This window comes from Dioscorea cayenensis, chromosome 11 (genome assembly GCF_009730915.1).
Source record: "Dioscorea cayenensis subsp. rotundata cultivar TDr96_F1 chromosome 11, TDr96_F1_v2_PseudoChromosome.rev07_lg8_w22 25.fasta, whole genome shotgun sequence".
NCBI lineage: Eukaryota > Viridiplantae > Streptophyta > Magnoliopsida > Dioscoreales > Dioscoreaceae > Dioscorea > Dioscorea cayenensis.
Window position 1 is genome coordinate 17,558,850 of NC_052481.1, and position 15,576 is coordinate 17,574,425.

General features: G+C 34.3%; 1 pseudogene; it reads right to left on the reverse strand.

Moving 5' to 3' along the window:
* Window positions 1–12,105: 12,105 nt before the first annotated feature.
* LOC120271660 lies at window positions 12,106–14,914 on the reverse strand (annotated as a pseudogene).
* Between the last annotated feature and the right edge of the window lie 662 nt (window positions 14,915–15,576).

Genomic DNA, 15,576 nt, shown 5'->3' on the forward strand with positions numbered 1-15,576 from the left:
TGTATATGAACCCCAAATTATCAGAAATACATTTGTTTATAAAAAATAATCCTCCCCAACATGGGAACTTCAATAGACATATAAACCTACCTTATCTGAATTTGAAAAACACTTGAATGTTTTTATATAAGATTATGTATTAATTGTGTATTGATGAGAGCATAAATTTTTCTTCATTCCTTTTATCCTTTGATCATTTGAATAAAATTGAATGAATTACTTTTGTTTTCAGTCAGTTTTTCATGTCTAATTTACAAATAGATGAAGCCTTGTTCATGTCTTCTCAATTTTAATTAGCAAAGATATGAACCAAAATTAATATTACATGACCTATGCAACTTTTGTTATCATAATTATTTACAATGATTTAAATAATATTTTTAAGAAAGTGTTTTATTTGTTATTTTAGATATGGAGAATCAATTTATAATAGATGAAGCCTTGTTCATGTCTTCTCAATTTTAATTAGCAAAGACATGAGCCATAATTAATATTATATGACCTATGCAACTTGTGTTATCATAATTATTAACAATGATTTAAATAAAATTTTTAAGAAAGTGTTTTATTTGTTATTTTAGATATGGAGAATCAAAGTATAATCGATGAAGTCTTGTTCATGTCTTCTCACACCAAATTAGCAAAGATGTTAAGTGCTTGTGTATTACTAATACGAAGTATTGTTTTCTTACATAGAGCATTACTTTTCTCAGATTTTATCGCTTATGCATGTGTAGACAATTATGGAAGAAAGAAAGCAAAAATAGGTCATGGATGCAATTTGTTGATGAAATCTTGGAATGAACAAACGTGAAGACAAAAGTTGTGCTCAAAGACATGTGAGTGTGTGCCAACCTCCGTTATACTGTAGTGAACATGTAAATTGGAGAGGCACAAAGGCAGTCAGACTCATGTGTTCCGACTTATGCGATCTAAGAAATTAATGTGTGCTAATTCATGTGGCCTCGATAAAAAGGGTATATTCGGGAGTATTTTTGGGCAAAGTACTGTAGAAGTTCATTGCAGCAAATTACTGTTCATAGCTCACAGAAAACAGATTCCTGCAAATTCACACCAGCGTGTGGAAATTCTGAACGCCCGTGTCGATGCCTGATTCCAGCCCTTATATAAGTCACGATTTGAGATGTTTTAAAGGATCTTTTTCTTATCTTTTCTACATCTTTGGAGGCGCTCGCTACTAGGGTTTGGAGAGGTTTAGCTAGGTTTATAGAGCGGTTCTACGACTTTCAACACCGTGTTCTTAGGCTTGACAAAGGAACCTTTGGTGAAGACGAGGTTACTCCATAAGACTATCGACACAGACTAATAGGGGGTTTTACTTCTGGATTGCATGTGTTTACTTTTGATTTCATTATTGATTGTATCTTGCTCCATATAGAGTTAAACCCTTAGTGGGTACTTGGACTTGTAAACACTAGGATGATTTTGTTTCATTAATCTTTTATTATGTTTTCTTTAATTGATGTTTTAATTGAGTTTCAATATTGAATGCTTGTTGAGTTGATTTTCCCTTAGAGTGACACTAGGGTTGAGAATCTATCTTTGTAATCCTTGTGGATGAGTAGCACACTATGAGGGTTAGACAAAACTATATTGGAGAGGGTTGAGAAGGTGAAGCGAGAGGTAGCAGAACGTCCATTTTCTCTTCTGGTGTGGTTTATCCTACCATAGTGTTCCAAGAGTTTTTTGCGGTCACAATAGAGTGAAGTGCTAAGAGACAAACTCTGCTGGGGCTTAGTTACGCAAGCAATAGAGTGAAGCATTGAAGTAATCCTTAGTGCTAGGATTTAATTGTGACTAGAGGTCTTTAACATGGAACAAAGGGTTAGATCTATATTAGGAAATAGGTTTTATCACTTGGAGTCCCTAGAGCTTTAAGCAACCTTGTACAGTGTGAGGCGTCGAGAGTACTCCTTTCCGTCGGGGCACAGTATAGGATTAGTCATGGTTGACCTTAGGTTTGGGACCATGTGTTTTAGGATTTTCACAACTCATTAAACATCAGTTAGGAGACAGAATAATTGGTCTTGCACTTGAAACAATAGTCCTAGGGCGAGCAATGTCCGGATACCCCACTTTCTATCGATTGCCTTTCCTATCATTTTATTGCGTCTCCTTATTCTTTTTGTTTCTATTTTCATTGATATCATTCACAACACTTTTGAATCATCTTCACCATAGTTAAATAGCAATTCTTGTGTTCCTGGTCACTATTTCCTGTGGATACGACTACCCACTCACTAGGGTACTTTATTACTTTGACAACCCATGCACTTGTGGTACACAAACTCAAAGGATGTGTCAAGTTAAAGACATGAGCCATAATTAATATTATATGACATGTGTAACTTGTATTATCATAATTATTTACAATGATTTAAATAACATTTTTAAGAAAGTGTTTTATTTGTTATTTTAGATATGGAGAATCAAAGTATAGACAATATTCAAGCAGAGGATGTACTTTACATGATGTACGCACATATAGTTTTTGTTGTAAATATTATCATCACTATTTGCACAATAAATGAAGAAAGTGATGAAGATGATGTGGTCCATTATGAGATGGAGTCAACCTCTATTAGACGTTACAGATAATATGAATACTTGTATCAGGAAGTTTGCAAAAGTGACATGAAGTGTATTGACAAGCTTTGTATGGATCGACGCTGCTTTCATAAATTATGTCACTTATTGACCACCAACGGTGGGCTTCATGGTACAAGAAATGTCATGATCGAGGAAATGATAGTAATGTTCTTAAACATTCTGGCACACCACATAAAGAACAGGATAATTAAGTTTGGCATTGTTAGATCAGCTGAAACAGTTAGTAGACATTTTTATGCCACTTTTGAAATCAATCCTTTACCATGGTGTCTTATTGAAGAAATCTGAACCTGTTCTTGAAGATTCAAATGACTAAAGGTGGAAAATGTTTAAGATAATACTTCATAAACACATGGTTTTTTGTTTTTTTTTTAAAAAAAGGCTATAGATGGCTTATTAATTATAATTTGTTTTTTCTAATGTAGAATTGTCTTGGAGCATTAGATGGTACACAAAATCTCATTAATGTACCAAAACTTGACCAAGATACAGAACAAGAAAATCTGAAATAACTACTAATGTGCTCAGTGTTTATAGTGAAGACATGTAATTTATATTTGTTATTTCTGGCTGGGAAGGTTTAGCACATGATGGTCAAGTTCTTAGATATGCTATTAAAAAGCCTGACGGGTTTAAAGTTCCAAATGGTTACTAAAATATGTTCTTCATTTTGGTAATATCCATAATAAAATGGTTTGTTAACCCACTAGCTAACAACAAATATATCTTTACCAATTAGGTTGCTATTACTTGGTCGATTCTGGTTATACAAATTCAATTGGGTTTCTTGCACCTTTTTGTGGACAGCGATATCACTTAAGCTCTTTGGCTGATGGTCGTCGACCAGTTACAACCCAAGAGTTTTTTAACATGAAGCACGCTGCCGCTAGAAATGTGATTAAGAGGACATTTGGTCTTCTAAAACTTCATTGGAAAATTTTATCAAGTCCAAGTTTTTACAATATAATCACTCAAAAGCTTATTATTAATGCATGCATGTTGTTTATTACATAATTTTATTTGAAGAGAAATGATAAAAGACCAGGCAGAGAATGAAGTTAATAATACAACGGTGGAGGACAACATTGAAAATGATACTGATATTATTACATCCATTGATCTAATTCAGGCTAGACATGGCTACATACATGTTTAACACATGGCGATCAAATGAATTCCTATAATTGAGAGCCATGTACTAAATAGAATGTTTCTACATGTTTGTATTTTTTATGAACATTTGTTTTGTATTAGCATATTTTCAAGTTAATGTTGGACATCTATGAATTGTTTTTATGACATGATTTGAACTTGATTGGGTGCACATGTGTGTTGATTACATGAACTCTATTTTCACTGCATATATTTTATTGACTACTTACTTCTAGTATGGACCAAGAATCACAACAAAGGTGTAGGGGGTCTAAACAAACATTACTAGACAACACAAGAAAACAACGCCTTGATTGAAGCCCTAGTTGAGTTATCTACAAACACAATGTGGAGGGCAGAGAATGGGTTCAAAAATGGTTATTTATATCAGTTAGAGAAAATGACAAAAAGTAAATTCCCACATATTACTCTAAAGATTGTGTCAAAAATAGAGTCTCGAGTGAAACTCTTTCAAACCAAAACTACAGTGATTACAGATATACATTGCATTAGTGGTTTTGTTTGGAACAATGAACACAAAACCACTGAGTGTGAGAAAAACACATATGATGAATATGTTAAGGTTAATTTGCATACTTTTAAAAATTATGTTAAAAGCTTAATTTATACTTTAGTCTCATTGATCCTTTCTCAAAATTGATTATAGATTCACAAAGAAATAATAGGCCTTTATGAAAAATCATTTCCATTTTTTAATGATCTCGCCCCAGTTTTTACAAAAGATAGGGCACAAGGCAATGAAAGGGGTGACCTTGGAGATGATGTGGACCAGTATATGCATGAAAATAGTGGTTTATAAGATAATGCCCCTTTCTCTCAATTTCAAAGTAAAGCATTTCAAAGTGAAGATTATTTTATGCCCATGGATGAACCTATCGAGTCTCCATCACCCAAGACATCAGATAATGGTGCATCGAGCTCTACAGTTCTTAAGAAGAAAAAATGTATTGAGGACTCAAATATCACAACAATTCAAAAAGTTTTCGACAATTTGTGGATATGTTGGGCCCAGGTTTCAAGACAATGGTCGAATGTGCAATTTGAAATGTCGAGGTTAATGCACTCAAGGAAGTTGATCATAAAGAAGTTCAAGAGAAAAAGAAATTATTAAATCAAGTTATTTTCAGCATTAATGGGCTTTCCGATGATGAGGCATTAATGGTGATGCAATCCTTAAGAAAAGATGAAGAGAAACTTAACATGTTTTGGGATTTTCCGGATGACAAAAAGCTACGTTTTTGTAACCTACTTCTAGGAGGTATGAGTCCCTCCCGTTATTTATCACTTTGGCTTGATTTGGAATTTTGCTCATTAATTTGTCATTAGTTCATTATTAATTAGCACAATTAATATTTTAGTGGTATATGTTATCTACTTCTAAGAAGGGAGACAATGTAGTAGAAGCAACGGCACCCATGCTCAAGCCCTATGAAGAATTTATTTTAAATCATAAACTTTGTTTGTCGTTTTTCTAAGTATGTTGTTTGTATTTTGAGTGCTTGTGAGATTGTTGAAAATCACTCTTGTATTGAGCTTGATTATGCAAATTATTAGTACCATGTTGTTGTTTTTTTCTAACCATTTTGTAGCACTCTATTGTTTAGAGAATGCATTAAATTTTTGAGTATTGAAAATGTTGTTGTTCTTAAGCCTTCAAAAATTGCTGCTGCATCATCTAAATCTTTTAGCCAAAAAACATTCCTTGTAGTTGTTGTTTTATTTTTTCAAACATGCTTCCCTGAGGGCGGATTGGGGGTGGGGGGTCAGGGGTGCTCAAGCACCCCCTTCGCCCAAATCAACCATTATTATTATTACTATTATTATTATTATTATTTATTAAAGGAACGCAGGAGAGAGTTGAAATTGAAAGCACCCCCTCTCTCTTCTCACTCACTCACTCACACACACACACACACACTCTCTCTCTCTCTCTCTCTCTCTCTCTCTATATATATATATATATATATTAATAATTCATTGGATCTTTAATTTTATTTTTCTAAAAATATTAATTTTTTTACAAATTAATACCGATAGTTTAAAAAATAGTTTTTGGAATAAAATTAATATTTATTATTTAGATATTTATAAATTGGTTTATAAAAAATAAAAGAATTAAAAAAAATCATTGTTTAGCCTTCATTTATTACAAATTAGTTTATATAGAATAAAAATTAGGAAAAAATTACAAACATTTATCGGTTAGACCCGTGAATTTTATTAGTTAGGATATAAGATATATATATATATATATGTATAAAACAAATATTTATATAAATATATATTTTTAGAAAAATATTTATAAAAAATTATTGTTTGGCCCCTTAATTTTTTATTTTGTCTTGTATAAAAAAATTATAAATGTATTTTTTTTTTTGTGTAACAATTGGATCGGTTAAACTACAATAAATATGTCATTCAACTAATCTAATTATATATTTTTTTAATTGAAAAAACTTCAAAAAAAAATTATAATTTTTTATATGAGCACCCCCTTTATTTTGCTTCTGGTTCCACCACTGATGCTTCCTTCTAGTTGATGTTTTATTTTTCAATTGAAGTTGTTTTGCAAACATTCTTTTTCAGTTGTAGTTGTTGTTTTTATTTTTATTTTTTACTTTCTTTTTCATTTTTGAACATTGGGCAAACATTTTTTTCAAATGACATTAAATTTACAATCATTCAAAGATGAAGATTCAACTATAACTATTTAATGAAAAGAAGATTGGGTAATACTTTGCACTAAAAGCATTTTATACATTTAAAATAATTGTATGCTATGTAGGTCAACCTTTAAATGAATTAACAAATTTTTCCCAAGGAAGTGTTTGTTGATTTGGGGCTTAAGTTGGATGACTCGTTTTGCATTTTCAACCCCATATTATTTTATATGGGTTGATTTGTCATTTTACTTATTTGTGAGCCGATTGGCCAATTTTGGAATAACTTAGGGGGTTTTATGATAGATTTCCCTTGTTTTTCCCCTTTGTATATGTGAATTGCTCATCATTGAAGAGGGGTTTTTTTGCTGCTCCGTGGATGTAGGCTTGATTCAAAGCTAAACCACGTTAAATTCTTGTGTTCTTGTCATTTTTCATATTCATTCCCTATTTTGCATATTCTCTATTTATTTTTCCACAACAAAGTGGTATCAGAGAGGTTCGATCCTGTGAGGGAATGCCCGGATCTAGATATGGAACACAGGTAGCAATTGGATCTCACGAGATATGGATGGCTGTTTCAAATGCAAAATTTGAAATTGAAAAATTCGATGGGAACACGAATTTTGGGATGTGGCAGTTTGAAGTGATGGATGTTCTTGCGCAACAAGGGTTAGACGTAACCCTAGAAGATAAACCAGATGATATGGAATAGAATGAGTGGGTGAAGATGAATAGATTAGCTTGTGGCACCATTCGTCTCAATCTTATAAAGGAGGTGAAGTATTTCGTGATGAAAGAGACTATAGCGAAGAATTTGTGGCAGAAACTGGAAGATAAATACATGATGAAGAGCATTCAAAACCGTTTGTATTTGAAAAGGCAAGTTTTCCGTTTTCATACAAAGAAGGTACGCCAATGATGGAGCATATTCACTCTTTCAATAAATTGATTGCTGATTTGTTAAATCTGGATGAAGAAGTTAAAGATGAAGATAAAACCTTATTGTTATTAAGCTCATTACCTGATTCGTTTGATCATTTTGCCACCACACTAATTTACGGTAAAAATTCAATAACATTTAAGGATGTTTCTGATGCTTTGATGAATAATGAGTTCATAGAAGAGATAAACAGGCCCCGTTTGAGAATTCAGAAGCATTAGCAATAAGGGGACGAATAGAGCATCGACAATCAGATAAGAAGAACAAGTTTCAGTCCAAGTCTAGAGGAACTTCAGCAGATGGTAGAAAAATTCCAGCAAAAGATGAGTGTTCATTCTGCCATAATAAGGGCCATTGGAAGAAAGACTATCTAAAATTGAAGCAAAAGGAGAAAGGAAAAGAGAAGAAAACTGAGAATGCTAATGTGGCCCAGGGGGGTGATGACTCTGAGTTTGCTTTGGTATCCACTTCTGATAGTATTTCAAATGGTTGGATCATGGATTCTGGTTGCTCATACCATATGTGTCCGAATAAGGATCATTTTACCAGTTTGGAGTTATATGATAATGGGACAGCCCTCATGGGAAATGATCATGCATGTGAAAAGAAAGGAGTAGGCTCAATCTGTTTGAAACTTCATGATGGAACTATCAGGGAGTTGACAAATGTCTGGTATGTACCAAATTTGAAAAAAAATCTGATATCTTTGGGTGCTTTGGAATCTAAAGGTTTCAAAGTAACAATGGAGGCAGGTGAGCTGAAAGTGTCCAAGGGTGCTATGGTTGTGATGAGAGGAACTAGACAAAGGAATTTGTATTTTCTACAAGGAAAAACAATTGTTGGTGGAGCTGCTACGATTGTTGACAAGAAGAGTGAAGATGTTTCTGATACTTCCAGGTTGTGGCATATGAGGCTTGGACATGCTGGTGAGAAGGCTCTACAAGGGTTGGTCAAGAAAGGCTTGTTAAAGGGTGCAAAAACGTGCAAGATTGATTTTTGTGAGCATTGTGTATTGAGAAAACAGACCAAGGTGAAATTTGGAACCTTAGTACATCAGACTGAAGGAATTCTTGATTATGTGCATACAGATGTTTGGGGGCCAACACAGGTTGCATCTTTAGGAGGAAAGTTTTGGTTTGTTGCATTTGTAGATGACTTTTCATAAGAGTTTGGGTCTACACAATGAAGACTAAAGATGAGGTTTTCAACACTTTTTTGGTTTGGAAGAAAATGGTTGAGAATCACACTGGAAGAAAAATAAAGTGCTTGAGGTTTGACAACGCAGGTGAGTACAAGTCTGATTCTTTTCAGAAATTTTGTGAAGATGAAGGTATTATGAGGCATTTCACAGTGAGGGGAAATCCACAACAGAATGGGGTAGCAAAGAGGATGAACATGACCTTGTTGGAAAAGGTGAGGTGTATGTTGTCCAATGCTGCTTTAGGTAAGATTTTTTTGGCAGAGGCAGTAACATATGCATGCCACCTCATCAATAGATTACCATCAGCTGCACTTGAAAGTAAAACACCTTATGAGGTGTGGACTGGAAAACCTGCTACTGATTATGATTTTTTGCATATTTTTGGTTGTGCTTCTTACTTTCATGTCACAGAAAGTAAACTTGATCCGAGAGCAAAGAAGGTGTATTTTTGGGTCTTTGCAGTGGTGTCAAAGGATACAGGTTATGGTGCCCAGAGTTGAAGAAGTTGATATTAAGCAGAGATGTTACATTTGATGAAGGAAGATTTCTCAAAAGTGAAATACAACCTAGTAAGAAAATTGTGCAAAGCAAGAATGTGCAACAGGTGGAGTTTGAGCGTAATGCAGCTAATTCTCAAATAAATGCAACCCCTACACCTACAGATGATTTACAAATCATATTGATGGAGGTTCTCAACATGAACCTTGAACAGCAGCGTGATACTAGTATAGGTGCAACTAGAACAAGAAGAGAAATCAGAAAGCCACCCCGATTTGCTGACATGGTTGCTTATGCGTTGCCTATTTTAGAAGATGACATTCCAACCACCTATAAAGAAGCCATTAGAAGTTCAGAAAAAACGGATTGGAATAAGGCTATGGAGGAAGAAATGCAATCTCTTCAGAAGAATAACACTTGGGAGCTTATGAAGCTACCAAAGGGAAGAAAAGAGATTGGTTGCAAATGGGTGAATACAAAAAAGGAAGGTACTCAGGGAAAAGATAGTGTGAGGTTCAAGGCAAGATTAGTGGCCAAATGTTATGCACAAAGAGAAGGACTTGATTACAATGAGGTTTTTTCTCCAGTAGTGAAGCATTCACCTATTCGGATTCCTTTGGCTTTGGTTGCTCAGTTTGACTTGAATTTGGTGCAACTTGATATAAAGACTGCATTTCTGCATGGGGACTTGGAAGAGGAGATTTGCATGTCACAACCAGAAGGTTTCAAGGCAGTTGGCAAGGAAGACTTGGTTTGCAGGTTGAACAGGTTATTATATGGTTTGAAACAATCTCCAAGGCAATGGTACAAGAGGTTTGACCAATTTATGAAAGTTCAGAAATTCACAAGAAGTCTTTATGATCCTTGTGTTTACTTCAAAAAGTTGTTGGATAGGACTTTTATTTATTTATTGTTATATGTGGCTGACATGCTAATTGCTGCAAGAAATATTGCTGAAGTTGATAAGTTGAAGAACCAATTAAACTCAGAATTTGAAATGAAGGAATTAGGAGAGGCCAAGAAGATACTCGGCATGGAGATCAGTAGAGACAGTAATGGGCACAGTGCGTCTGAGTCAAAACCAATACTTGAAGAAGATAGTACAGTGGTTTGGCATGGATGAACACACTAAACCAGTTAGTACTCCTCTTTCTTCTCATTTTAAATTGAGTGTTGATCAATCCCCAAAATCTGATGTTGAAAGAAATTATATGAAGAAGTTACCTTATGCTAGTTTAATTGGATGTCTTATGTATGCTATGGTATGTACAAGACCTGATATTTCCCAGGCTATTAGTATGGTGAGTAGATATATGCATGATCCAGGTAAAAAGCATTAGGAAGCTGCAAAGTGGGTATTGAGGTACATTAAAGGCACTATGGAGGTTGGTCTGAAATTTTAGAGAAATCATGAGAATGATGACAGATTTTTCATTGGTTATGTAGATTCAGATTTTGCTGGTGATCTGGACAAGAGGAGGTCTACTACAGGGTATTTGTTTACTTTGGCCAGTGGGCCTATCAGTTAGAAGTCTACATTGCAGTCTACTGTAACATTGCCCTTGTTTGGATTGGCTTTTGGAAAGCCCAGAAGTGTTTTTTTATAAGTTAAGCACTTCTGAGTTCCAAAAATGTTGTTTGTATTGGCTTTTCTGAAAAAGCAGAAGCTGCAAAAAAAGCTGGAAAACAAATTTTTTTAAAAGCTCGTCATGACCAACTTCTGAAAAAAGTTGTTTTTTAGCTTATTTTTACAGCTTCTGCTTCTACATAAAAGCTATTCCAAACAGAAAATACAAAAAGTGCTTAACTTACTCTAGAGAAGCACTTCTACTAAACTAAAAGAAAGCACTTTTTTAATAAGCCAATCCAAAAAAGGCCATTATCTACTACAACAGTAGAGTATATGGCAACAGCAGAAGCTTTGAAGGAGGCCATTTGGATACATGGACTGATTGCAGACTTGGGGTTTAACCAAAAATAGTTGGAGGTATTTAGTGATAGTCAAAGTGCTATTCACTTAGCAAGCAAAGAACCAGGTTCACCATGCTCGGAATAAACATATAGATGTTTGTTTTCATTTTGTTCGTGATATTGTGAATGGTGGGGTTATTTTGCTTCAGAAAATTCATACAAGGGATAATCCCGCTGATATGATGCCTAAGGTCATTAGTGATGCCAAGTTCAATCATTGCTTGAACTTGGTCAACATTGTGATTGTTTGAATTGTTGGAGATGCAACAAGGAACTTGTGAGATTGGTGTGAGATTTCATACTAAGATGGATGTTGATGATGAGGTCGTTTGTGGTATGGCTTGCAAATCTCTCCAAGGTGGAGATTGTTGATTTGGGGCTTAAGTTGGATGACTCGTTTTGCATTTTCAACCCCATATTATTTTATATAGGTTGATCTATCATTTTACTTATTTGTGAGCCGATTGGCCAATTTTGGAATAACTTAAGGGGTCTTATGATACTTTTCCCTTGTTTTCCCCCTTTGTATATGTGAATTGCTCATCATTGAAGAGAGAGGGGTTTTCTTGCTGCTCCGTGGATGTAGGCTTGATTCAAAGCCGAACCACGTTAAATTCCTATGTTTTAGTGCATTTTTCATTTTCATTCCCTATTTTGCATATACTCTATTTGTTTTTCCACAATAGTGTTAACACCGATTTTTTTTTCTTTTTGATTAACTGAAGAAACGACATATCCTAAAATTAGATTCCCAAATCTTTAAAAACAAGTTTTTTTTTAAATTTTAATTAAATATAATCAAATAAATTTTCACGAATAAAAATATATAGATTTTTTTTTGAGACAATAATTAGGGTAAAAGTACATGTAAATTGAGGTATTAACTTCGCACATATGTACGTCTCTCCGACTTGTCCATTTTGTAAAAACTTATCGAGTTTGTCAGCAACCACTTGTTTCTATTACAAAGTCATTTGCTTTGTTAATGAAGGAAAGTAGCATTAAACTCAAATATAAATCATATGATTTTAAAGAGAAGCTGTAATTCTTGGTGGCGCATGGAAGACGAGGGCACGAAGGAGGTGGCCATTCTCTTTCAAGCTCTTCACCGTTTCATATAGGCTTTTCTTTATTGGAGTATACTCTAGTCCAAGTTCCTGGAGTCTTTGGTTTGAAAATATGTAAGGCTTAACCCTTGGGTTTACCTTATCTTCACACCTGAAAACAAGGCCAAAGCTCAATCTATTGATTAAGAATTTAAACATAACCAACAAGCACAACCTCATCCAATTAGATATACATTTGCCTGTATTTGTTAAAAAATTTTCTTAATAGACCTAGGCTTCAAGGTTTGTTAAAATGGTTCTGAATTGGCATAAACTTTTAGGTTTATTAATCCATACGTCTAAGACAATATAAAACAAGTTAACTATATGTCTTCATTAATTTGTTGTCTTTGGTGAAGTATTTGTCCAGATTATTACATTTGTATTGATGTTCAATATATAAATTATCATTAAAAATATTTTTACATCCAAAGGCAACAAAAAAATATATTCAAAAAGCTGTTGACTCGAAAAACTAAGAATATCTCTTGGAGTTCGTCTTAAAAAAAATTTAAAAAAAAAATATTCAAATTTGTCCAATGATATGTCGTTGTCACCATCCAATTTCAAAAACAAAAAAGGCGCTATAAGGTTGTAGTCATAAAAAAAAAAATTTAAAAGAGAACTAAGTAAAAAATCGAGAGGACAAACAATTAATTTTTATAAATATTTAAAATATATATATTATACTTTTAGACCGGAGATATTAATTTCTAAGCAATTAATATTATAAAAACCCAATGCTATCGATCCATTTTTGGAAATATCTATTTTTAAATAAAAGAAATTCTATTATAGTATATATTTATATTAATTAATTTACTGTCACCGTCTTATTCTTAAATGAATCGTGATTTGTAAATTTCAAAATAATACTACTCACTTGCTAGTGATGGAATATTCTGGAAACATTTCCAAAAGCATTCCAACAAATTGAGCTCGATGAATCACCATCGCTATACAAAAATATCTGCCATAAGCATTTGGGTTTTCGTAGACGAGCATGTGAGCTTGAGCAACATCCCTCACATCAATTAGGGCCATGACTGTATTAGGGCACGCCTTCTTGGTCCCCCCTCATGTAGGTGAGAACCCTAAAACAACTTGCATTCACTGTGGATTGTAACATTGGTCCCACTGTCACCAAAGGAACCACCACGGTTAAATCTAATCCTCTTTTTTTGGCCAAATCCACGGCCACAAGCTCTGCCACCATTTTCGTATAGCAATACCAATTCTGTTTATCCGTTATAAATGATTATTTTATGCATTAATTTACATAAGTATAAGATAAGGATGTTTAACTTTACTAGTTTATTACGATTATCCTTTTTATTTTATACATTTAATAATATAGATTACATAATCATACGAATAAAGAGATAGATGCCTTATACATTGATGCATATTTAAATTATTTTTTATAGACTAATTAATTGTTCAAGAGCAGTTACCTTACGAAATATAGATTTGAATATATAAATTTTAATCTTGTACCTTATTAATTTATATTTATTTTAATTTTTTAAAATTTATGTTTGATTTGTATCTAATAATCATACATGGTGACACAACTCTAACTAAATCTGATCTTAACAAGAACTGCAACAGGATGATATCATTTGCAAAAAATAAAAAATAAAATTTTATATTTTTCCTCTTTAATCACTATATAAGTCATGGAAAATATTTTTTAAATTATAATTTTATATATAACTCAAATTGTGTGTATGTGTGTGTTAAAATAAATTGTATGGAGCCTATCTAATATTAAGTCGCTAACCAAATGATGAAATGACTAAAAGAAACCGAGTTTAAACAATATATTAGTGTTATCAGTAAGAGACAAACGTCTGTTTTCTTGCAGTAATCAAGATCACTCCAGCAATTTTCATTCAAGACAATGTCTGAGCTTCGGTTAGGGTTCATGTGGACAGCTCCAATTGAAGAAGTGAATGTGGACAGCTCCAATTGAAGAAGTGAATACAAATCGACGAACACCGGCTTTCGCGGAAGCAAAAGCCGCAAACAACTGCCACTTTCACCTTCTCCTACACCCACACAAAACAAAAAGAAGCTCAAATTTACATGCATTTCAAAGCACAACAAGAGAATTACACAAAACTTATAAATCACTCACTAGATCATTAGTCACCGGAGAAGCAACATGGAAGATGCCATCGCAACTGTCGAATGCCAAACAAATGCTTTCATAGTCCAACACATCAGCTTTGTACAATATCAGTCTTTCCTCAGCTCCTCCCAATCCTTTCAAGTGCAAGTTCTTCGGATCTTCTGTAATGATTGATAAATTATATCATTATATATATATATGAAAAAAAATATTTTTTTAGTTCCTAATACTTTTCAATTACCCCTATATATTAATCCCTCTAGTATTTCCTTTTATTTTGCAGTCCTTTTTTCCTTTTTTATTTTTAATTTATTTCTGTTCAGTCCATGTGAGGTTGGTTTTTTTCTTCTAAAATATAAAAAACACACCAACCTGGCTGACGCCGGAGCTGCCTTAATCTCAGCCTCGCTCCGGCGCAAGCTCGCCTGATGCCACCAGGGGCCACATGCAGGCTCACAAGCCATGACCCGATGAACCCGCCGGCACCGGTCACACACACTGTCTGTCGCCAGAGATCATGCCTGGCAGCCACCGGAATTGCATCTCCGCTCTTGCGGATGTGAGAGATGGTGCTCATCTTTGTTATGAAGAAATTAACGAGGATTGAGGAGAAGGGATGAGAACTCACTGGTTCACAGGCAGTGCTTCTTAAATAATACATGTGCTTAGAGTTGGGCGCCCAAATAGTTAACTTCTTATTTCATATGAAATAAAAGAAAATGATGTCGAGGATCTCATCGCTGGCGAGTCTCTATAACCACCTGCAGCTACTGGAGACAAAGAGCAAGAAGAGAAGCAACAAGTCAAAGTAAAAGTCACAAGAGAAAAAAGAACTTGACCAGCCTCAACAACCAACCAGCATCCAGTCTCCTCCTTTTTTACTTTATATTAGAAAAGTAAACACCCAAAAAGTAATCACTTAGCTTAGTTCCCATTGGCCAACATAATCCACTAACTTGATTCTAATTGGCCCAAAACCTTAAACAGGATACTATATAATATTATGTATCTCAAAACACTAACACACTCCAGTCAATCTTCTGAGCTTCAGTACAAGCTCCATTCTTCAGCCCATACTATGCATCTGGCGCCCATCTCCATCCTGCATCCATGCCCGAGCATTAAGGTCCGCCACTCCTCCCATGCCGAGCTCACGGCCACGCCACACCATGCTTCGATCACTTCACCAACTCAGCACCAACACCCCCCCTCCATCCCGTGATTGAAGCATCCTTACTCCTTTGAGCTCGCATCTTTTG